Raw genomic sequence first — 24,099 nt, 5'->3', positions numbered from 1 at the left:
TCCACCAATGTAAACCTGACTTTATCAAACTGTAATTACTATGCTGCACGTAATCTAGCCTACCTCTTTTGTTATTATTTTCATGCACGCAAATATGCAGTACTTAACTTAGATTTAAAGAAATCTCTCTCGAGAAGCCTATTTCGAATTTTATGTAATTTATTATATGTGAGGACGGTTAGAACTTTATTCAATATTTCCATGTTTTGCTGCATGTAACAATAAATAAATATCACTTTTGAGATCTAGTTCAAGCTAATAGACAGAATTGCTAGAGCTATTGTTCATACTTCAGATATGCACACGCAAACACCGTAAACTGAACTGAAAAGTAATCATTGGAGAGTTCGATTGATACAGTAGTCACAAGATCAGAGACTAAGTTTGTTTTCTGTATATTTTAATATAATCTTTGTTTAGTTTGATCTTGTAATACCCGTTTTATTTTAATACATTCGTCTAACACTCGATATTTCAAATTTCTAACTCTCACCACTAAATATTTACTGCAGATAGTTAACGTTCGATTTTTATCTCATTTCAAAATTCCTTGTTCAGATTTTATGGTAATCTTCAGACCGAGATATTTCAAATAGTGTCTTCAGCAGCAAGAGGTGACTGAGTTTGTATCTCATCAGTTATGAAAACAAACCCTCAAATTGAGAGTACCTGGGCATCTTTAAAGCGTGGAAACAAACCTTCAAATGGGCGTTTGACCCACAAGTGTGGCACCTTGGCTTTATGTGTGTCCCATCATTTTTTTATTTTCTTGCTAATTGAATTCTCTGAGTGAGATTTAGAACAGCTCGTACTGCACAAAGAAATAACAACGTAAAAAACAACAATAATTTAGAGGGAAGGCAAACTATTTTCGAGGGAGCACCAATGGATACTACCAACCGCGAAGGGATGATAAGTATAATTGCTCTTACTGGAATGTGAAGTAAGAATATAACGATCCGGGACAGATACCGCGATATTGTTTCATGCTCTATCGATGCTCCTAACCCAACAACTTTTGTAATTGATTTAAGCATATTCACAAGTCTTGGAAGTTGGCGATTGAGAAAGCTACAGCATTATACCGAATCCTGTACTTGACAAGAACATTACGTTATCAATCTCGAATGATAAAATAAAAACTAATCTTGATGCGTTTGCTATTAGAACGTGTAAGACCATTAACGTGTAAAACCATTACTAAAGGAAGCAAGCTATTTTGTCCAATGTGCAAATGATTTTGCCAATCCTCAGTACGTATTATTTATAAGATACACAATAAATGTGCAAGAATCAATATAATCAATAAATTCATAGGAGTAATTTTAATTATATTTTCTGTAAAATACTGTGGCGTTGTATAATGACTAGAGTACGATAAATGAATCAGATTCATCAATACATTGCACCGAAATATTAGCATTCAGATCTAGCATTTGCTCATTGTGTTGTAATACATTCATATATGTACAACGTTATACAGTTATAATCGGTTATATTAAGAAGGATGGTGGTAATAGAAGGCAAAAGGACGGAGTACTTTCATATTCTATAGCACCAAATTTCACAAATATACGTCAGAAATTAAAAACCTTAGAAATCCATTATCACTTCCATTCATGTGCAACTCTTCATACATTTCAACTGTTATCTGTATGGAAGTAGTTATTGAAAATGAGGTGAAAATGCCAATATTTGAAATCGGTTCCACAATTATTGATTTTCGAATCATAAATCTTGGTCTATGGATAGATATTCCAAGAAGGGTTTCATGCATGAATCGACCAGATCTCACTTAACTTTTATCTTAAGTGAACATAAAAATCAATATTTTGCTCTCAGTGTTGGAAACCGCATAATTCTACTAATTAGAATAATCTTTATGAACCCATAATTCTAAATTTTTTACGCATAAAATGTAAAAATCAATTAAACCTGCAAAGAAAGATATGACATTTTGTTCTTTTATGAATAAAACAAATAATTGCTGCATTATGCCATATGGAATACGTGCCATTCAGTTGTCATATCCGAGTCTTCATTTACTTCAAAGTTTTAGCATTTCGCTACCGGATGAGGAACATCATTGAAAAACCTATTACCGGCACACTTCTATATTTAAGAGATGAGGAATTATGTACATTATTTACATTTGATGCATATATGTCCGTGGGCATATGGCGTAGTGGTTAAAAGCCCGGGCTACTAACCCCAAAATTTCGAGTCCGATTCCAGGCAGTGACCTGACTAATAATAATAATAATAATAATAATAATAATAATAATAATAATAATAATAATAATAATAATACCAGATGACAACGTTTCCCTAAAAGAAATGGAAAAACTTTCAAAATACAAAGACCTGGAAATAGAGGTAACTCGAATGTGGAATCTAAAAACAGAAACAATTCCTATCATAGTAGGTGCCTCAGGTATAGTAAAAAATATTCAGACAAATACATAACAAAAACACCAGGATTTACGAATATATATAACATACAGAAAATTGCACTACTGGGCACTGCACACATCCGACGCAAAACACTTTCAATACAGTAACCATAAGAGCATCACAGCAAACCACAGCACATACCCAAGGCATACAGAGCTGCGCTCGGTAGTGAAGTGAAAGCACGTTATGAATATAAAACTACTGAACAATAATAATAATAATAATGATAATAATAATAATAATAATAATAATAATAATAATAATAATAATAATAATAATAATAATAATAATAATATCGAAAAATACCTTAGGAATGAGAACCCAGGTTCGAAATTTCCTCAAGACACCTGATGAAGGCTGGAGGGTATATCAGCTGAAACGTTGTGTTAACAACAAACAAGATGAAGAAAAATATCCGTTAAATATAAATAATGCAAATAATTTACAGTTGATAAAATTTATATTCATCTTTGTACATGTAGAACATTCTAAAATATATAAGAACTTCTTTTCTACTTCGAGTTATTTCATCATGTATATGTAACGTGCATAAAGGGTTTATTATATAAATGTGTGTGTATTTTTGTGAGTGTGTGTGTGTGTGTGTGTGTGTGTGTGGGTGTGTGTGTGTGTGTGTGTGTTTGTGTGTGTGTGTGTGTGTGTGTGTGTGTGTGTGTGTGTGAAAGCTCGAGTTCAAGTTGTTAGGGTTCTGCGCTTACAATCACTACACCCGGAAGAGGCGGCGCGTTCTGTTCCCGAGAAAAGCAGTTCATTTCAACTTGTTTCATTTCATTCAGCTGTAGATGGGTGGTCCTTTGATGGCATTTACTTCCGATCGGGGAGGGGGAATGCTGACCTACTCACCTAGCCAGTGGAGTGGCCTAATTCGAAAGCCATGCAAAATAAGTGCATTGTGACCACGGAGGTATAGCAACATTCCACAGTTTGAACGATACCATGATATATATATATATATATATATATATATATATATCATACATAGTAGTGGAATTGCATTAAAAATGTATGCAATATTAGTAGTAATCATATTATAATGGAGAGGTTGAGAAAGCTTTGGTAACTTGTATATAGAATAATGATAGATAGAGTGATGTGAGGTTGAAATAAGATAAAGTCAATTTGAGCTATGTAACGTTAAACAAAATTAGATATTATTTTAAATTAAACAAAATTAAAGGAATTTTGATTATTTTAATTTTCAGTTTGCTTTATTGTTAATTTTATAAAGTTGGATTTTAGTTCAAATTTTAAACCGTAATCTATTTAATGGCTTAAGTGATCACTCTTTCCAGTCGAATCCTGCTACTACTCATACCACCTTCCCACAGCAACCTCTCTAGCCAGGATATGACCCCATACTCCACGGCAGTCTGAATTGCTTCACATGACCGTGTGAATTGAGCCGAATCTCCTGTTCAAAATGTGTGACGCATGACGTCAACCTGAATGGAGACAGCCAAAAATAGTTAGTGTTTGGGTGAACTTGGTTTTTCATGATGTCTACGTCACGTGGTATAGTGTTCAGAGAGCAATGAGCAACAGGCATGATATAGTCAATTTGATCCCCAGCGAGAATAATCATGATTCCAACTGTTTTCCAATATTCAAATGGTTTCCACTCCACCGTGTCATTTAACTTTTCCTCAAATATAAATGTAACCTTTATGGTCTCCAAGACCGTTGAGTGTTTACCAATTTTGCAAACAGTTCCTGAAAATAGGAGAGATAAAAAGTCATGAAATCGATCCCGAACAGCCTGCACAATCAGGCATATACAAAAATATAGGTGCGTGATTGTGTGTGTATGTGTACTATCGTTCTCTTCTATAGAGCTGGATTAGTTGCTACAGATAGCTCAAACTCCGTTGCCGAAATTAAGGGAAGAGTACACAAGGTTTAAAGAAAAACACCAATTTAAGATCACTAAACAGTACACATTAACTGTTGTTTTCAAAATATCATTCATTTGATAATTAGGTAGGGCAAACATTTTTTATATATTTATTTTCATACCAAGTACTAAAATTTCATCAATACAAATAATTAATTACAATAAATACGAATGCTTAGCCTCAATTTTAGAACTGTAAATTATATTAGGAGAAATTAATCAATTATATTAAATTTGATGAAATAATGGAATTGGGCATTAAAAATTTATCATTGTCAAATTTATTATTCGAAAATTATCTTTCTCTTTCATTTCAATGATTTTAAATCTGAAAATAGACGAAAAATTATATAATTAATTTTGAGTTTGGTAATTTGTTATGCAAAAAATTTGCTTGGCTGTTTACTGTTAATCTTCAGCTCATTTTCCTATTAATCTCCTCCTGGGTATTATGAGTGGATTCGTCAAGGACAGCAAATAACTGTCAAAAGGGACGCCAAGTAATATCATAAGGTTAAGCATCAATACGCAGTCTTTTTGATGTTAGGTTTAGTACGTCGGCATCAAACACATCTCGAAATTCTTCTATAAGGAAAGTTGCAGTGTGAGAAATGTCTCTTGAGAATGTGAACCTTTGCAGGCATCATTTAGATTAAACTATTCATCATATATTTGCCATACTGCCTCGAGGATTACATGATTCAATTCTTCTACGACTGTTTTATTGAAATTTTTCTCGTTTCCGGATTCTCATTGGCTTATTTTCTAAAAAAAAAAAAGAAAGAATATATAAGACTTAACTTCTCACGAGAGTTTACACTTTCAGTAAAATAATTTTTCGTCTCTATTATATTTCTTAAATTTTGTGTCAATATCCGTTATTTTTGCTTGTAAAAGGCATTGCAAGTAGACGAGCAAGTAAAACGATGATAACAGATATATAGGAATCTGAATCATTTGAATCTGGAAAGTGAAGGGGAAAAAATGAAGGCTTAAAATATTGCAGAAGTTAGAATTGGTATTAAATAATAAATATTTTGTGGGATCTTGACGAAGATAAATTAAGTTTTGTACACATTCAAGAGGGACGACGGTTGGTAAATTTTATACATGTCAGAAGTGTTAATAGTACGAACTATTCTTAGTATTAAAATTCGAAGAATATTTGATTTCTTGTACTCATCGGGCGTAGATTCCAACTCGATATTTTTGATGAAGAGGCTAATAAAACAGCAGTTAATAGAATATATCTAACTTTTAAAGACAAATTGCATTTTCATGATGCACGAGTGATATCAACCCTTCCTATCATCCAATATTATACATTACAATCGGTAAATGTAGAAAGGTGCATGTAGAAATTACTTCATACGGTGCTGTAGAATTTAAAGAGAGCGTATGAATACATATATGAATGCAACTATAAAGAACATATGAATAATACATTTCAGCTGCAATATTTTTAAACATACAATTCTCTACCAATTTGCATTTGGTAGAGGAGAAGAGGTAATTTTTAAAGAATATCAAAATTCCTGCACAAACCATTCTTAGATAATATATGTATGTGTGTGCAGGATTGCATGTGAGTGTGTTTGTGTGTCTCCCCTTCTTTCTACCTCTCCTGTCAAACCTTTTTTCTTCCCAAATAGTCACCATGTTTCATCACTAAATCCACAAGTTTTTTTTTTATTATTCTCTGTTTATTTTCTCTTGATTCCTACCTCCTCTCCTTTCTCGTACTGACACTTACTTCCTGTCTTCTCTACTGCCTTCCTTCTCCCTTCATCGATATCCACTCCATTCACATCCCACATCCACACACCCCACTCCCACATACCCCGACCCTACCCCCACACCTCCACCTCACAACAACATCCCCACGCCAAACTACACACCACCCCACACACCACCCCACACACCACGCCACTCCAGAGCAATCCACACCACACCACAAACACTTTCCCGGAATGAGAAACACATCGGATTACCTTATATATGTCGTGTAACTCTTATTTAGGAGACTAAATTTGGGTTACATGTTAGACGTATTTCTATTGTTCATTTTAAAGTTACAAGTACATTGGAATACATGATTCTTCTTCCGATTTTCTTAAAGTTAATCTTGAATTTCAACGTTTAATGCTCATGGAATATATTGGGTTGTCCGTAAATTTCGTGCCGATTTATAGTAGCTTACCTTTCGACTTATTTGCCATGAAACCATCTCAATTCTGAGAAGAAGGTATTTTCAAGTTAACGGAAAGATAGAGACGCATTGTGCAACAAAATGGTTCATATTTGGTTGATTAAAAATGTAATGGCAAGTATTTATTGACCTCTTTCTTTCCTTTAAACATCGGCACGAACTTTCCGGAAACCCAATATAAAAACAATTCCATGCAGTTCTCTTCGATAGGTATAAATTATTTGGTTTGTTTTTCTTAGAGAAGTGGGTCATTTATAGGTTTATTTCATAACTTTTCCATCCTTTGCTATTTTGTTCTATCTATCTATCTATCTATCTATCTATTGGTCTCTCTGTCTACAGTTTTGGCAATGCAAACAGGCAATAAGTAGAACTCAAGAGATGAATTCTTTTACTCATTTCAGTCATTTGGGACCGGTGGTAATGAGGGGAAACCACAGACACAAATACACGTATAGACACACACACACACACACACACACACACACATATACATGTGTGTCTGTGTGTATATATACAACAGACTTCTTTCAGTTTCCATCTACCAAATCCATTCACAAGACTTCACGGCTATACTAGTAACACTTGCGCACGCTGCCAGGCCGTGGGTCCGGGCTGATCCCCCGGAAGCATGCGGTTTGGAAGTAAGCTTCTTACCAGACGGCTTGCGCCTATATATATATATATATATATATATGAATATAGGATCATACAAAAGTAGCCATACATAAGAACAATTTTTTTTTTTTATAAGAAACAATTTTTTTATTTAACTGTTTCTTATGAAAAATCAAAATTTTCCTACGTATGGTAACTTTTGAATCACCCTGTATATATATATATATATATATACTAGCAGAAATACCCGGCGTTGCCCGGGTTAAAGAGAATAATGAAATCTAAAAACGCCGTCTAGACTACGCATCATCTTTATATATAGAGATGTATATACACACACGCACCCAAACACACGTATATATATGTATATCAATATAAATATATGAAAGTCAATGAAGTTTCGTAAAAGAAGGTGATCATGTACATACTTTCTTGCTGTTGTGATTATAACACCTCATTGTAAACTATGTTCCTTGTTTTCCCTTGTGGAGCATATACAAATAGTTTTTTTGTTGCTGCCCACTCTTGAGCAGCCAACATACAGTTGTCCATGTGAGAAGCAGGGCTCTTCCAAGAGAAGACCAGCTACAGACAGTGTTTGACCCTGATATTTGTTTATGGACATGGCAAAAGTCACACGAAGGGGGAATTGTAGTCTTCTGAATGTAAAAGGAATGTCTGCTCCTGATGGAGTAAGAGGAATTCTTGGAATAAAGACGTCATCCCCTTTTGCACATCCAGAAAGAATGGTAGCCTCGATAACGTGTAACATCATTTTCTAAATAATGCTCATCTGTTATGTTCGGGTTGAAATTTCATCAACATCAAAAGTATATGAATTTTCATGGGAGTTATGGCCGTTATACAAAGAATATAATTTCCAAATTTCATAAAGATCCATTCAGTACTTTTGACGTAGTTTTGGATAAGTAAACAAATGACTAATGTGTGTGTTTGTGTGCATGTGTATGTGTGTGTGATGGGTGTATATATGTATAGATATATGTATGCATGTATATATGTATGTATGTGTACATATTACATGTACATCTATATATATATATACATCTACACATATGTATACATATACATGTATGTATAGATCTATATATATATATACATATACGTGTACATCTATATGTATACATATACATCTCTCTCTCTCTCTCTCTTTCTCTCTCTCTCTTTCTCTCTCTCTTTCTCTCTTTCTCTCTCTCTCTCTCTGAAAGTATCTGTCATTACAGTATCGAAATGGTGTACATATACATGTATATGTATACATATACATCTCTCTCTCTCTCTCTCTCTCTCTCTCTCTTTCTCTCTCTCTCTCTCTCTCTCTCTCTCTCTCTCTCTCTCTCTTTCTGTCTCTCTCTTTCTCTCTCTGTGAAAGTATCTGTCACTACAGTAACGAAATGTGATTGTTTCAGTTAGTGGAATAGTTTCATTTTTAAAGTGAAAGTATTTGACATGAGTGTTTTTGTTTCACTTTTGACACGTAATACTTAAATAGTGGAGGAGATATTATGTTGCCGTGTGCTCGAACTCTGCAAGAAGTTAATAATTTTTTTTGAGTAAAACACAACTGGAACCCTAAGTAAGGCATGTGTAAAATTTAAATGAAATTGGTTGCGTAGTTCTCGAGTTTTAGGGATTCACACAGACAGACAGACAGACAGACATACAGACAGACAGACACACATTCTCATTTTTATATATATTGATATATTATATATATATATATATATATATATATATATATATATATATATATATATATATATATATATATATATATATATATAATATTATATTATATTATCAATATATATGGTTGTGTGTTTGCGTTTGTATGTGTTCGTGTATTTAACATAATCCTAGTTCATCTGAGAAAGCCTGAACACAAAATGAAAATATTAACTTAATCTCTTTGATCATTCTAGTCTCTATTTGAAAACAATTTTATGTACTTGAGCTGTATTAGTGGTAGAATAAATTAGATCTTTCGAGATTTAAAATAACAATCAATCATTTAAAAAAGAAAACTCGTATTGCCTGCGGATGTTGCGTTTATCGGTCTCTTAGTATTTTATGTAATTAACAGAACCGAAAACAGTTGAACTTATGTAATCAAAAATCTAATCTCTTTGACTTCGTCTGTTTTTACAGACTCTACTGTACTGGTTATAAGATTTTTATTTAAAATTAAAATTGAGATTTTATTTAAAATTAAAATTGAAAACTAAGAATTTTAGTCACATCCATCGATCCTATTTCCGGTAATTTTCTCTCTTCATTTGCTTTCTTTTTATTGTGTTTCTTCCATTTCTTTGTCAAATTACTATATACATTCGGTTTGCAATTACTAATTAGTTTGATAATATAAATAGGCTTACGTATTCATCAGTTACACTCTCATTTCTGGTATTGGACATGCATAATAATGAAATTTTGTTATGCTATTTAGTTTATTTACATTTTCGATTATTTAAGATTAGAATAAACATCTAACATAATTTCCTACATGATATTTCATATTGTATTGCAATCATAAATTCAAAAAATAAGCACACTTGCAAATTCACTTCTACACCTCATTCATATTTTATATCAATGTAAATCCGACAGCAACACAGAAATTAATTTGCAGATTGTTTTTAATTAATTTTATATAATACGACTGAAATTTATACTTACAGAGCAAGTAAAATATGCAAACCGCTTGTGTTATCAGTAATCTTAGATGCAGAGTCTTGCAAATATGCATGAAAGAACCAACAAAAAGAAATCTTTTTATTACTATAATTTATAGAAAATTTCTTTTTTAACTAGATGACGAAAAGATCATTCTCGGATAGGATATCTATGTTTTAATGTGACAGGACTGTCAATGTTAATCAAAGTAGTAAACAGCCAAAAATGCATATGTATGTTGTGAAGTGAGAGATAGGTGTGAGGGAAAGAAAGAGGCTAGTAAACAATAAAAGCACCAGCTACAAGGGCCAAAGCAACGCGACTCTGGAGACATCGGAAGAGATTGTCTCGTCCTCATTGCCAAGCTTTATCCAAGGAACAACTATAAGAAATAGGAGGAAATATACAAAGTAGTAAGTTTTAAATTAAGCATACAATGAGACAAGTATACTTTTAGTTTTCTAGACCAGAAAATATTGCAAAATGAACGCTTCAGAATATTTACATACTTAATGTATTTCTTCTTACCTTTTTTGTGATTCTTCCGACGTGAGTAAGGAAGTTATTCCTGTTTGCTATTCTATATTACGAGTTGGTGCTGAAACTTTCCTGGTTTTGGGTAAAAGTGAATAAAGATCAGTTAATTATGATTTTATTCAACATATTTTCTACTCAGATTCACACACTTATTGTAGAGGTCCTTCAGTTTTTCTAAACCCTGCAGAACTCGGAAGGTAGTCCTCCAGCCAAGCCTTTCGGGCCCTTCGCAACACCCCTTTAACCAGCTCCCCGTCATATTTAAGATTTTCTACAAAGAATATCACTATGCGAAAACAGGAGAAAACCATGAAATCACTCATAAATATTCATTACCATGTACGATTTGCTCAAATAGTGAGGAGATCCCCTTCCTTCGCCTGAGTTGAACTTTAGTTCAGTGAAACACGTCTCTCTATGGAGAAAACATGTCCATCTATACTTGGGTTTTCCTTATCTTTTTCAATTGTTTTCTTCGGTTCCTTTTTCGTTTCATCGAATCAATCAGCCGATCCAGTTCGACCTTCATCTTGCCCATTCTAGTAATTGGAGGAAGATGTATACGCACGAAGGGGTAATTATCGTTTCGCTGTTGTCACTGGTACTGTGATGATGTACTGCCTTCAGCGCTTGTAGTACACAGAGTACGTTCTTGGGTTTGTTGGCTACATCCTGTCAATACGGGAGGAATTTATTTTAACAACTCAAGAGCGGAAAGTGTCAGATTAAGGAGAGTAGTATCGATGAACCTATTGTTTTATAGTTCTTCTTTCGCTTGCTTTCTAGAGGCTACTTATACATGTACATGTGCATCAGCTGGCCTTTCTCTAAGTTATATGTGGAATTTGTACCGAGTGCTGGATTGCCATCACCTCAGTCCACGACAAACACCCATTCCCTCGACCCCGACAATCACCCATTCCCTCGATAAATGTCCTATGATATGCTATATATCGTGTAGGGCTCTTTGAATTTGAACGTTCGTGGTCGTTTCCAGACGCCTATATTTGAGGCTGATACATTTAAACGTCATTATTTTTTCTGATCATAATGGTGGCGAGCTGGAAGAATCGTTAGCGCGCCTGGCGAAATGCTTAACAGTATTTCGTCTGCCGGTATGTCCTGAGGTTCATCATTTCGGAGTGGGAGAAATAAGTACCAGTTAGGTACTGAGATTAATGTAATCGACGAGCCCACTCCCAAAAGATTACAGGTTTATGCCTATAGTACAAAGGATTATTTTTCTTACCATAGCCGCCCCCGTCTCAGGAGTGGGGGATCAATTTCTGCCCTTCTACCCTCAAGTTCTCTAAATCTAACCGCGCGAAAAAATATTTACTATTGTTACTGTTTTCCCTGCTTCTATTGCTAGCAGTGTTGTCTTCTTTCACTTTGTACTTATTATTAACGTTGCTGCTGCTTCTGTCGGCACTGTTGCTGTCAATGCTGCCGCTCCCACTGCTACCTGTGTTGCTGCCATTGTTGCAACTGCTACTGCTGCTGTCATCATAGAGCATACTATTATTTATACTGCTGCTGATACCGTCACCCTCATCCACTGTTTCGAGACACGGACTTTGAACTGTAAATATCTCCGTCAACTTCTCCCCATGCATTACATTCGATAATTTTATTTTTAACGTTGCCCCTGCTTCCACGCTCCGTCGTCTTACACACATTCTCAGGGGAGAAGGTGGAGGCAGTGGAGGAAAATCTTGATTTGTTAATGCGTTGGTGGGAGGAAGGATTATCATTTTAATTTGCTAGTATTGTCTTTTGTATGTGGATATATTTTTCAAAACGCCAACAGTGTTTTATTTTAATTTTTTTCTAGAGAAACATATTTTCCCTTACGGGCAAAAGACAACCGCTGAACACCAGCGAACAGATTCCTGATCACTTCCTATCAACGTTCCTAACAAATTTCCTAACAACGTACAACAAGAGTACTGCACGTAAAACGATCACAAAGCGGGGTGAAAACAACAATTATACCTGTATGTATGTTAGTATTCCACAATGAATAATACTAATACTAATACCAGAAACAAATCGGCTACACGAAAACCCGGTCAAATAATTGTTGTTGTTTTTTGTTTTGTTTTGTTTTTCAGTTAAGATCTTATATTTATTTATTTGGCAAAGTGCGACTGCAAATGGGTTGACAAGTTATGCTTGTTTGATGTAACAGCTATTAATTTAAACATCTGAATCTTAAATATCCACAGAATCAGATATTTACAAATATAAATGGCTTCTGTTATTATACTGAAAATATGGTTCTGTATATGAATATCTTAATTGGTCTGTTTACAAGAAATAAATACTTCTGCCGTCAACAATGACATTTGTATTACCACATTCTTAAGAAGGTGAGAGAATATAATGGAACAAGAAAATGTTTGAGTAATTGTATAATAGAGAGAAAAACCTTTTTTTTTGTAATATTGATTTCTTCTGACTATGACTACGGCAAGGTTGGAGGGAAGGATTACAATTTATTGCAAAGAGTATTGTGGGGAAGATTTTATCAAGCTAATACGGATTAAAGAACAAAGCTCATAGCAGTGAAGTCTAAAGTTGCAAAACAAGAGTAGAAAGTAAACACATCTCTATTTATTAAATAAGAACCCAGAGGCATGTACCTAATTCTATAATTCGTCTCTTACAAATCTGCATTATTTCTACCAAGTCCATTTCCTTCTCTTTACTAAGATTTAGAGCTTAATGGTTCCAAAACAAACATATTGGAATACAGCCTCGTATATTTAAATGAAATATATCTGCCTAGCACTAATGAATAGCTAACTCGTCAGTTAATCCATCATGGAGCAGCGTAGTAAACATGTGCTTCTAAAATAGTTGTAATACAAGAAAGTAAGAACGGCGTGGCTAGGTTACATTACTTTTGCAGGTACGAACAGCGGGAAAATATAGCGCAAGGAATTTTGTAACAAAAACTAACGATTCTCTCAATTCAGCATTATCCATTGTACATTAACATGAGACTATATTTTGATGTTGAATATCATGGAAGAAGTGGGACTGATTTAAGTGAACTGTTCAACACTGCAACAAACGTGTGGTTTAAGCTGATGTAATGAACCATTATGAAAGTCGCACGTTGGAAATCTATTTACAATATACAGTGATGTATGAGTTGAGATGGAAACAGTCATAACCCCGCTTTCGTTAATGTCAATATGCTCTTAAAGTGGTTATTGATAATCCTTGATGATATGGAATGTGAAACATTTAAGACATTGAGAGGAAATATTTATTCCCACTTTAATGTGGATGTTCTGTTAGAAATAAATTGTACTGCGGTAGATTCCATAAGAGAAACTTTCATATAGTTTTTTGGTGCGAAATGCATGCTTGTTTCTGTCACTAGCGAGCAGATACATCACCAGCAACTCAAGCACCGAGTTGACCAGATGTCGTGATTTCGACCTACCATGGTCTCATCAATGATAGACACTCGACCACTAGAGATAGCATCACACCGACAGTGCGTTCGTATTTACGTGTATGTACACACACACACACACACACACACACACACACACACACACACACACACACACACACACACACACACACACACACACACACACACACACATATATATATATATATATATATATATATATATATATATATATATATATATATATATATATATACATACATGTGTATGTATGTATGCATTGTGTATGAATGTATACATGTATGTACGTACGTGTGTATGCATGTAAGTATATATATATATATATATATATATATATATACAAGAATAAGGGCAGAGAATCGTCAATTAATAGAATTAATAATTAATTTTGCCAAGTAGTTCAGTATGAAAAAAACCTTTATCGGTAAAACTATTTATCATCATAAATATACAGGGATTAGCAATTGAGTTGCTTCTCCAACATACTGAAAATTTAGAAATAGCAGTCAAAGAACTACTGATTCCAAACTACAAATTTTTCCTCCATAAATACCGGGTAGTTACCCTCTAGCTGGTCTCTAACCTATTGAAGTCATTGTTCTATGAAAGAAATCCGTATCATAAACATTTCTTTTCCAATGACGCCATTTTATTAATGAGCAGCCAAATCCACTCATATCACAACCCACTATTTTTAAAGATAAAGAACGGACATAGTAGAAGTAATAGTCCGAGGTACATTTAGCCCGGGAATGAAAGAAGAAGGAAAGAAAAAGGTGATGTGGTCACAGCTATTATGGATTTGCTGATAGATCTATCTGCACGATCACAGTTCACTTGGAATTACGTGATAGCTCTTAAAATAATCTTCGACCGGTAACAAAAAGTTACCTCCCTTACATCATTTTACGTATGCATTTTTTAAAGCCATTTTTAACAGAACATTTTAGCATCAACATTTTTAGTCGTGTGAATAAATCTTCGAAGATTGTGATTTTGGAAGTAGTGAATTATCAAATGTAGTCATAGCGATTATTCAGATTTTTATGTTTGTTTGTGAGATTTCCCCCCCCCCCCCCCCTTCATTTTTCTAAATGAAGCCCAGCTCGACTTGTTTTGTCAGTTATGGCAATATTGATTTTTGTTTCTCGTCAGCTAGATAACTTTTATTTTTCAGAGAGAAACAGAAACGTATGCGCGCGTGTGTGTGTATATGTGTGTGCGTGCGCGCCTTCTCACACATACTAGTGTGCGTTATTATGTGCATATATGTTAATCTAATTAATGTTATTCTTGTATATTTTATATTTGATATCTCTAAGTTAGATGGTTAAACCGTAAATCCCTCCACACGGGACTTCTTTTCATACGGGACTATTTGTGACGCACATGGAATAGATTTCTTTGGGGTGAGGTGCCTGAACTCGCTAGCCGATGAATTCGTAAGTGCCTTTCTTATCGTTGATTTTTGGTGTCGCATGGCCAAAAATTACCGTGAATTTTTTTAGAGACACTTTCAAATTTATCAGAATATTTGGGCTGAAGATTGGAATAGTGAAATTTCCATTCACTTAACCATGAAACGATTCGTATCCAATTAACTAAAGGCTTGGTTTGTTTACGCTTTTCCCTCCGGTTTTTTGTTCTATGTGTGCCATAAATATCGCCATCCGCTTTAGAGAAAAATTTGTACTTTGGAATCAGTAGTTCTTTGACTGCTATTTCTAAATTTTCAGTATGTTGGAGAAGCAACTCAATTGCTAATCCTTGTATATTTATGATATATATATATGTATATTTCAAAAGTTAGACAGAGGAGGGAGAAAAAGACGAAAACTGGGCTGAAACGTAACGGAGAGAAAAGGGAGACAAAACATATATTCATATGCTGAGCTGACGTAAAACAGTATGCAATGCAAAGGAAATTAAAGCAATGTGTTGAAATTCTGGAAGAATTTCTCTTTTCTATTGTAATTACCACAGAAAAAATTTATGATATGAATTCATGTATTTTGAAATAATTCAATGATGTGGTACACTCATTTATTCTTTTATTCTTTTACTTATTTCAGACATTTGACTGCGGCCATGCTGGGGCAAGGCCTTGACGGATTTTACCCGAATAATTCGATCCTAGAACTTACTTTTAATCCTAGTACTTATTATATCAGTTTCTTTTTCCGAACAGCTAACTTACAGTGTCTAAACACACCAAAATCGGTTGTCACACGATGGTGGGGAGACAAACACAGAAATTATATATATATATATATATATATATATATATATATATATATATATATATATATATATATATATATACTACAGGTAATTTTCAGTTCCTATGTACCCAATCCACCCACTCACAAGGCTTTGGTCGGCCCGACGCTGTAGTAGAAGACATTAGGACAAGATGTCACGCGGTGGGACCGATCCCGAGAGCATGTGGTTGAGAATCAAGCATCTTACCACGCAGCCACATCGTTTACGCATTCATGAAAATGTCTGTTTCATTGCCAAAGTATATTGAATGTTCAGTCACATTACGTAGAATGTAATATATTTTATCGAAATTACAGTGTAACATATGCTGTACAATGCCTCGATAGAATCAGATTTACTTAGAGAGTTTGCTTTCTAAATACATTATGTTTTCAGATATTATTGTATATAGAATGATATATTTTCCTTACCTCCAAAACATTACAGCATAACCTATTTCATCAATGGTCACAAAAACATAATTTTAAATGTAATATTATTACAATTCGCAAGCAGTGTATTATCCAATTTTGGAACCATTCTATATCATGGAAACTTTGAAAAAGCATTCACTATAGAAGATTTATAACCCAAGTCTTTGAGAAAACATCCAATATTAATCTCATTTGTAGATAGGGAAGTATTATTACTAGTGCATGGTTAAGGTAAATGCATTGTTCATAGAGTTTTTGTTGACCGTTCACAAAGAGCCACGATTGTGTATTCAAAATAGAGAAATCTACAATAGCAGTTCCGCAAAAAAGGAGAAATCCTGAAATTATCAATGCAAGCTGTGTCTAGCTTTTATCAGTATAGTTAAGTAGTTCACATAAAATGAATAAATAATGAATGCGATTGAGATATGAATCTGACACACTCACTCAAAAATCCTAGTGTCACATTGTGTCCGATAGATTTACTGTGCTTCGTACAAGAAGAATATAGTCAATTCTTAATCCGTATTTAAAACAAATTATATATATATATATATATATATATGTGTGTGTGTTTGTGTGTGCGCGCGCGTGTATATGTATGAATGTATATATGCAAGTATGTGTGTCTGCATATATGTACATGCACACACCCACTGACACATATGCACACAAGCAAATGCAAAAACACACACACACATATACCTCTGAACGGCTCCGACTGTTGTCTGAGTTACTTATGATTTCCTATCATCAGGATTTCTTTTTAAATATCTACTAATATCTGATGTTTTTTCTAAATATGAACTCAGCGGATGAAAATGCACTTAAACTTTTATAGTTCCATTTAAAAACCATTGTGAACGGCACGTGCAAGAACAGGAATGCGTAAATTTTCTGTTATAATATTGTAAGGGATATTCTATATTTTTATTGAGTCCCGCAATTTGTCTCTTCTGGTAAATCAACAGAGATTTCTATACAAATAAATCCATATACATATTTATACATACGAATATACATGCATACATGCACTCATATATATGTGCACGTACATGTATAAACAGTGTGTATATGTATATATATATATATATATATATATATATATATATATAGATAGATAGATAGATAGATAGATAGATAGATAGATAGATAGATAGATAGATAGATAGATAGATGCTCTTTGTCCGTCACTAGCTATAAATGGCTCATAAGGACCGGCTTTCCGGTTGCATTCTCCAAATTAACGAAACGCTGTTCTGTTGTAGGTGAGTTGCTAGATGCAGGAGGAAAGTGCGAGAGAAAGTTGAGGCGAGAGAGTCAGCAGAAGTTCGCCATTATGTTCTGCCGGAGTCGCCTGGAGCTCTAGGTGCTTTGCTCATACACGCACATCACCTGATCTGACCACTAGGACATGTGCCTCGGCAGAATATATATATATATATATATATATATATATAATTTTACTTTTAAATGTATCAATCGAAACATACGTCGGTGATAAGGTCATATAAATGATTTAGACAACATCTTATACGTTTGTTTCCAAATTTCTTTCCACTTAGGTTCTCCAAAACACGTCTCACTTCGTCGGAATGATCACCCATGCAATTCGGGTTACTAATTTTTTAGGCGCCTATGTGACATTTGGTTAGGCTGGTAACTAATTCTCTGGGTCTTTCCTTTTAAATTAAGCACACACACACACATACACACACATACACACACACACACACACACACACACACACGGACATAGACACACACATACACACACAGACATAGACACACACACATACATACAGACACAGACATAGACACACAGACACACACACATATTACTCTTTACTCTTATACTTGTTTTAGTCATTTGACTGCGGTCATGCTGGAGCACCGTCTTTTGTCGAGCAAATCGACTCCAGGTTGTGTTTTGGAAGCCTAGTACTCATTCTATCCGTCGCTTTTTGCCGAACCGCTACATTACGGGAATGTAAACACACCACCATCGGTTGTCAAGCGATGTTCTGTGGGAGTACAAACACAGACACACAAACATATAAAGACATATGCCTATACATATATATATATACATATACACGACGGGCTTCCTTCAGTTTCCGTCTACCAAATCCACTCACAAAGTTTTGGTCGGCCCGAGGCTATAGTAGAAGATATTTCTACTACGCAGTGGGAATGAACCCGGAACCAGAAACACCAGCACCCCAGGCTAAAGAAGGTATTTACCTACGTAAGGTGTTGTTATCTCTTTCGTGGGTTGTGAATGATTTAGTCCATTTTGAACTTTTAAACCCAAAGCAAACAATAACAAAGGAAATCTACAACAAGCAGCTTGAGCGGCTTAAGTCACCGCTAGACGTAAACCAGCCATCATTTGCTTCAAGGCGAAAGATATTCTTACATCAGGATAAGGCTCGGCCACATACAGTGAGGATGACATTCCAAATGCTAGAGCAGTTTGAATAGGAAACGATGCCCCTCTCACCATATTCGCCGGACATTAAACCATCTGATTATCATTTATTCTGCAGTCTTCTAAATTATTTGACCGGAACAGTACAGTAGGCGTATTCTTTGTCAGGGACGAGTGAATTTTGGAAAAGGAGCCTTGCAAGTCTACCAGATAGATGGAAGAACTTTGTAGAAAATGAAGGAGAGTATATTTTAGATTAGAAAACAAGTTTGTTTAGCTTAATTTTTAAAATAAAAGAAGTTTAAAGAAACTGCACTATAAATAGGATGACCCAATCATATGTGATGCAGACCATTAGCGTAACTTCGTTGAACGGACATTTGGAACCGATTCAAATCCCCGCCGTAAGCACAGCAAAGAAAATATATGCTTGAATTTGTAGTGTCACTGCACAAATGCCCTTCAGCGAACACAAACCCGCGCGCGCACTGACACACAAACACTTAAATGCATATGTATGTGTGTATATATATAACACCAACAGTAATTCGTATGCGAGCATGATGTGGCAACATGCACGAAATACTTGCTAATTATTTTAGGTGCTTATGTTGCAGTCATTAATCATTGATATACTATTAAACCTTCCGATTCTGAATATTCGGGAGGTCAAGGGTAAGGGATCTGTAGGGGAAGAGAGAGGTACACCAGACTAGTACTCTTTTCTGGTGGTCAGACTTGATCAACAGGAAATTAATTACTTTGCTCTTTATCACAACGTTTTGACCATCTTATGAATCGAAACCATATTCTATGACCCTGAGACCAAGAACTAACCTCTAATTATAAAGCCATAGAGATATACATAATTGCATAATATTCATTATTATAAACAGGAAAATAGTGTTAGTTAATAAAGTGTATTTCGTAATTTCAATCTACAAGTGTTTGATTACATAGTATTTCATTGACCATCTATCTCGCTGAATTCTCGTGGTATTTTTATGATTTTAATATGTTGCTACCACAAAATTAATCGACGTATTCAGTTCATTTCCACTGAAATACAGTTGGCCACATATCTCTTAAATCATGACAATTTATTTAGTTCAATACAGTTAACCCGCAACTCACGTTCTTCAGAAATTTCCCCTTGCGTATATTTTATTTCCAAAGAATTTTTATTCCACCCTCTTTCCTTAATTACATCAGTTTTTGATAAAACGCCCTTCAAAGTAAATTATATACGTATGTTATATTATCGCATTTAGAAATTAGATTATAGAGATGCATATTCCAAATGTTTCTACATTTAAGTGGCTGTTACGTTGTCACCCCTTTTACATTCTATTCTTATTGAACAGTAATTGTTTCACTTGGGCATTTCTAATTACAAGGAATCATTTAATGTAAGCACCGCAGATAACAAAATTCTGCTGAGTTTCTGTCAAGCATTTGGTAGTTGTATGCTTGTTAATGAATTGAAGATTTGCTTTTCCCTACTATTCGACTGGTAAGAGTGATGAAAGGTATTGGCACAAAGGAGATATAGTTTTGCAAAATAATATCATCTTATGTATGTACTGCAGAACTTGCCTCCTGTGTTATTTCGTTGAAAGAAGAATACGAGCAAATTTAAATCGTCCGATGCGAATTTGATCGTAGAACGTAAACAGACGTAGCTAAGTAGTACATGGCGCCTTTACTGATGCACTACCGATTCTACCACATAAATTTTGATAATGATTTCTAATTCAAGAACTAAATCGGGAGGCTAGAGAAAATTAACATTCTGTTATTATCAACATGATTAGAACGCAGAACGTAAAGAATAATATATGAGCATGGCAATCCTTTTTGTCCGTTCCTATACCAAATTTACAACATAATTAATATAATTAACTATAAATGACTTTGGGGAAAAATGTTACAGTTATTAAGAAAATTTAACAAAGTGATATTTATTAGTTGCCACAGGTATTATGTAGAAAATATTGGCTACTGCTATCAAAACAAAAGCCATATATTAAGTGCACCAAATGGTTGTCGTAACAGTCAATAGATCTGCCAACGCCATTATACATGTAAATGAAAGGAATTCAAATAAAAACAAAAATCGAGTAAATTATAACAGCAGGCTCATTAAATCTCACCAAAATATACACGCTATTTTTGTAGGAGTTATTTTTGATAGACAGAAGACGTTATTGACTTCCTCATCTTGGTATTAAGGTGAGCTACCTTCTAATTAACTGTCGGGGGCTGAAATTGTATATTGACATATTATTATTTCAATAATTATAGTAAATTTTATTGACTGGTTTTCTTCCTATTGTTAGAAGTAGAATCCGCAGATATCTATAGTTCTTCAAGTAATACACTTTAAGTAATGAAGAAATTAACCTTTGCCAAACAAATAATTCGAACAGTTGTCTCGATTCTTTGATATTTTAATACCAGCGACTATTGTAACTTAACTTTCTGTCAGACATTCGATATATTCATTGCTGAATTCAATGGTATGAGGAATGAGGCGTTTTGATAACTGTAAAATTTGAATTTTGTGTAAAAATATATTAAATAAAATAAGTGAATGAGGTGTACATAGAGCTTATAGCAAACAAATTGTAGTTGATGACCTTTTCAAATATAAAAATCGACTATGGATTTTCCTCAAATTCTAATAAGATATTTTTCGTGTGTGTCGCGTTCATTGCATTTTAAGACGTCATACAGCAAGTTATTTTGAGAAATATAACATTGAAAATGGCATATTTTGCAATGTATGTATAATTTGTATGTGCTTTTATATACTTTTCATTGAATATGCGAATATTGTGTAACAGCGAGTATGAAGTATAATGAAAAAAAAATTCTAATAGATATGTGGGAGTATTTGCTTCATGTGTATATAAATTAGATGCTTAATATAAAGCATGCAAAGAAAATAGATATATACTAAAAAGGTAATTGGCATTTTAACTTTTATAAAGCAAGCCCATGTTTTAATACATGAACTGACAGGATTAAACAAAAGTTTTATTAAATTGTATCAACCTATCGTTTCACTTCGCCAATGTTTGCATAAGTAAAAAATTATAGTGTTAAGATTGATTAATACATATATCCATTATATGTTGCCACAACATCAACAGTGATATTGGAGAAAATATTGAAGTAAACACGAAGATGTTTGATATCATCATCATACAATTCTCCACTCAGTCAGACGTTCATAATATGTGAATTCATTAAAAAAAATTTGCGGTAGCTACTGCAAATTAACGCACGTGTTGAGACACTACGTTACTTTGAAATTTGTTCTGTTATTCTTTGAACATCTTTGTAATTACAAACATGTTTTCTAAATATTTTATTGTCATTTGACTAAATTGTTCTTTATTATATAATGCAACCATTTTGAATAACAATCTAGGAGATAAACCCTTTGTTAAACGATAATAGTAAGTTTGTGATTCCACTTACCGATATATTGGACGTCTGAAGAGTTTTGTCTTTTCCTGAGCCAAAACAAACATAGCTTTTATTTATCTTCAGAATACCGACTCGTTGTCGACATTTTTCTATCTGTTCGAAGATAAAAGAGAGAAAAAAACGCCTCAGGTAACTTGTCATTAGATCTATTCTTTGTTACTTGAATACAGAGTAATACTACCGTGATAAAAGAATCAATTATTAGTCTTTTCATGTTTGTTCTTTCCTATTTTTTAAAAAAGCGTTTTCTTTCTATTTAATTACAAATGAGTGAAAAAAAAGTTTGGAAAATCGCAAGAATGCAGTACTTCATTAAGCATAGTGGTGCTCAAATGGCAATGTACGTATAGGCGGAATGCACTAGTAATATATGTGTCAATTCGTACGTTCGTGCTTCAAATTGATGATGGTTAATGGGTTATCAAGTTCGTGCTGCAGTGTGCACAATGGATTTCAATGTCACTTTACTTCAGCTTATACTGTCCAGAAGACAAAATTTGTTTGGATCAGACAATCTTGTTACTAACCAACTAACCTATACTGGTTATACTGTCAGCGACACTACTAATCATCTTTGATAAACCCAAATATCGTTCAACAACTAAATTTATCGCGGTGTAAATTTATTTCATGTATGGTTGGAGTTTGAACTGTGGAGTGCAGTAAAATAATGTATGTTTGCAGTGATTGGTTAAACTTCTCTTATGAATAGCACCAATTTCACTTGGAGAGATTGATGCCAAATTCATATCTTCCCCTAGCCGCTGCAAGATACTGACAGTTTGCAAACATAACATATTTAGTAATTTTCGAGGTGTCGATGGAATAAAAACCCTTTTACGTAGTTTTTATTATTTTGACTATCGTTAAGGTAAAAAAAAAAATTACGTTCACTAAATCCTCTACATTTTGACCGAGCAGCGTATATACCTACTTCATCGACATGAACGTGGTACAATATACTTGCAGAAAGAATTCTATTTAGAAAGACATATAATCGAGAATTGGTGTATTGTCAATTCTAAATGTATTTACTGACTCGTAATGCATATCTTCAATATAATACAGACGTTCTCAAACTTTTTGGGCCATCGTCCCACTCATGGCCACCTAATACCCTCAGCGCCCCACCCCTATTTTTATGTCAATAAAAATTTCATATTTTATTAATTTATATCAACTCTTATTCATTTGATATTTAATATAATATATAATTTGTATACAATACTGTAATAGTATAAATTCATAAGCGTCCCTCAGGCCACTGCTTTTCTCCTAACGCCTCCTTTTTGTTTACCGCCCTCTTAAACACCAGCGCCTACCTGGACGTTCTCAATGCCTACCGAGGAGCGTAGCACCCACTTTGAGAACCTATGGTATAATATAACGACCTAGATATTATGATAGTCAAGGGACGGTTTTTGATTTTATCTGAAATTAGAATATAAAAAATTGTAGCTAATTATCACACGGCATTTTGTTTGTTACTTCACGTTTAATACGTATGATCGCATACATTTAAATCCCCGAATAGAATCGGGTTGTCCTACTGGAAATGTTCATTTCGGCATATGATAAGATTCTTTGTATCATTAGGATGCAG

General features: G+C 34.1%; 1 long non-coding RNA gene across 1 annotated transcript in view; it reads right to left on the bottom strand.

Moving 5' to 3' along the window:
- Positions 1-3,539: 3,539 nt before the first annotated feature.
- LOC128247098 (uncharacterized) overlaps positions 3,540-24,099 on the bottom strand; it is a 100,050-nt gene continuing 79,490 nt past the window's right edge. Inside the window, exons 2-4 of the long non-coding RNA XR_008263519.2 lie at positions 22,488-22,589; positions 4,773-5,131; positions 3,540-4,185 (exon numbers count right to left, since the gene is read on the bottom strand). This is a non-coding gene — a long non-coding RNA (uncharacterized LOC128247098). The remainder of the gene's footprint in view (positions 4,186-4,772; positions 5,132-22,487; positions 22,590-24,099) is intronic.

Source organism: Octopus bimaculoides, chromosome 2 (assembly GCF_046866305.1).
Source record: "Octopus bimaculoides isolate indiv1 chromosome 2, ASM4686630v1, whole genome shotgun sequence".
Classification (NCBI taxonomy): domain Eukaryota; kingdom Metazoa; phylum Mollusca; class Cephalopoda; order Octopoda; family Octopodidae; genus Octopus; species Octopus bimaculoides.
Note: the sequence above shows the minus strand (reverse complement) of the source record. Positions and strands in the feature narration are given on the sequence as shown.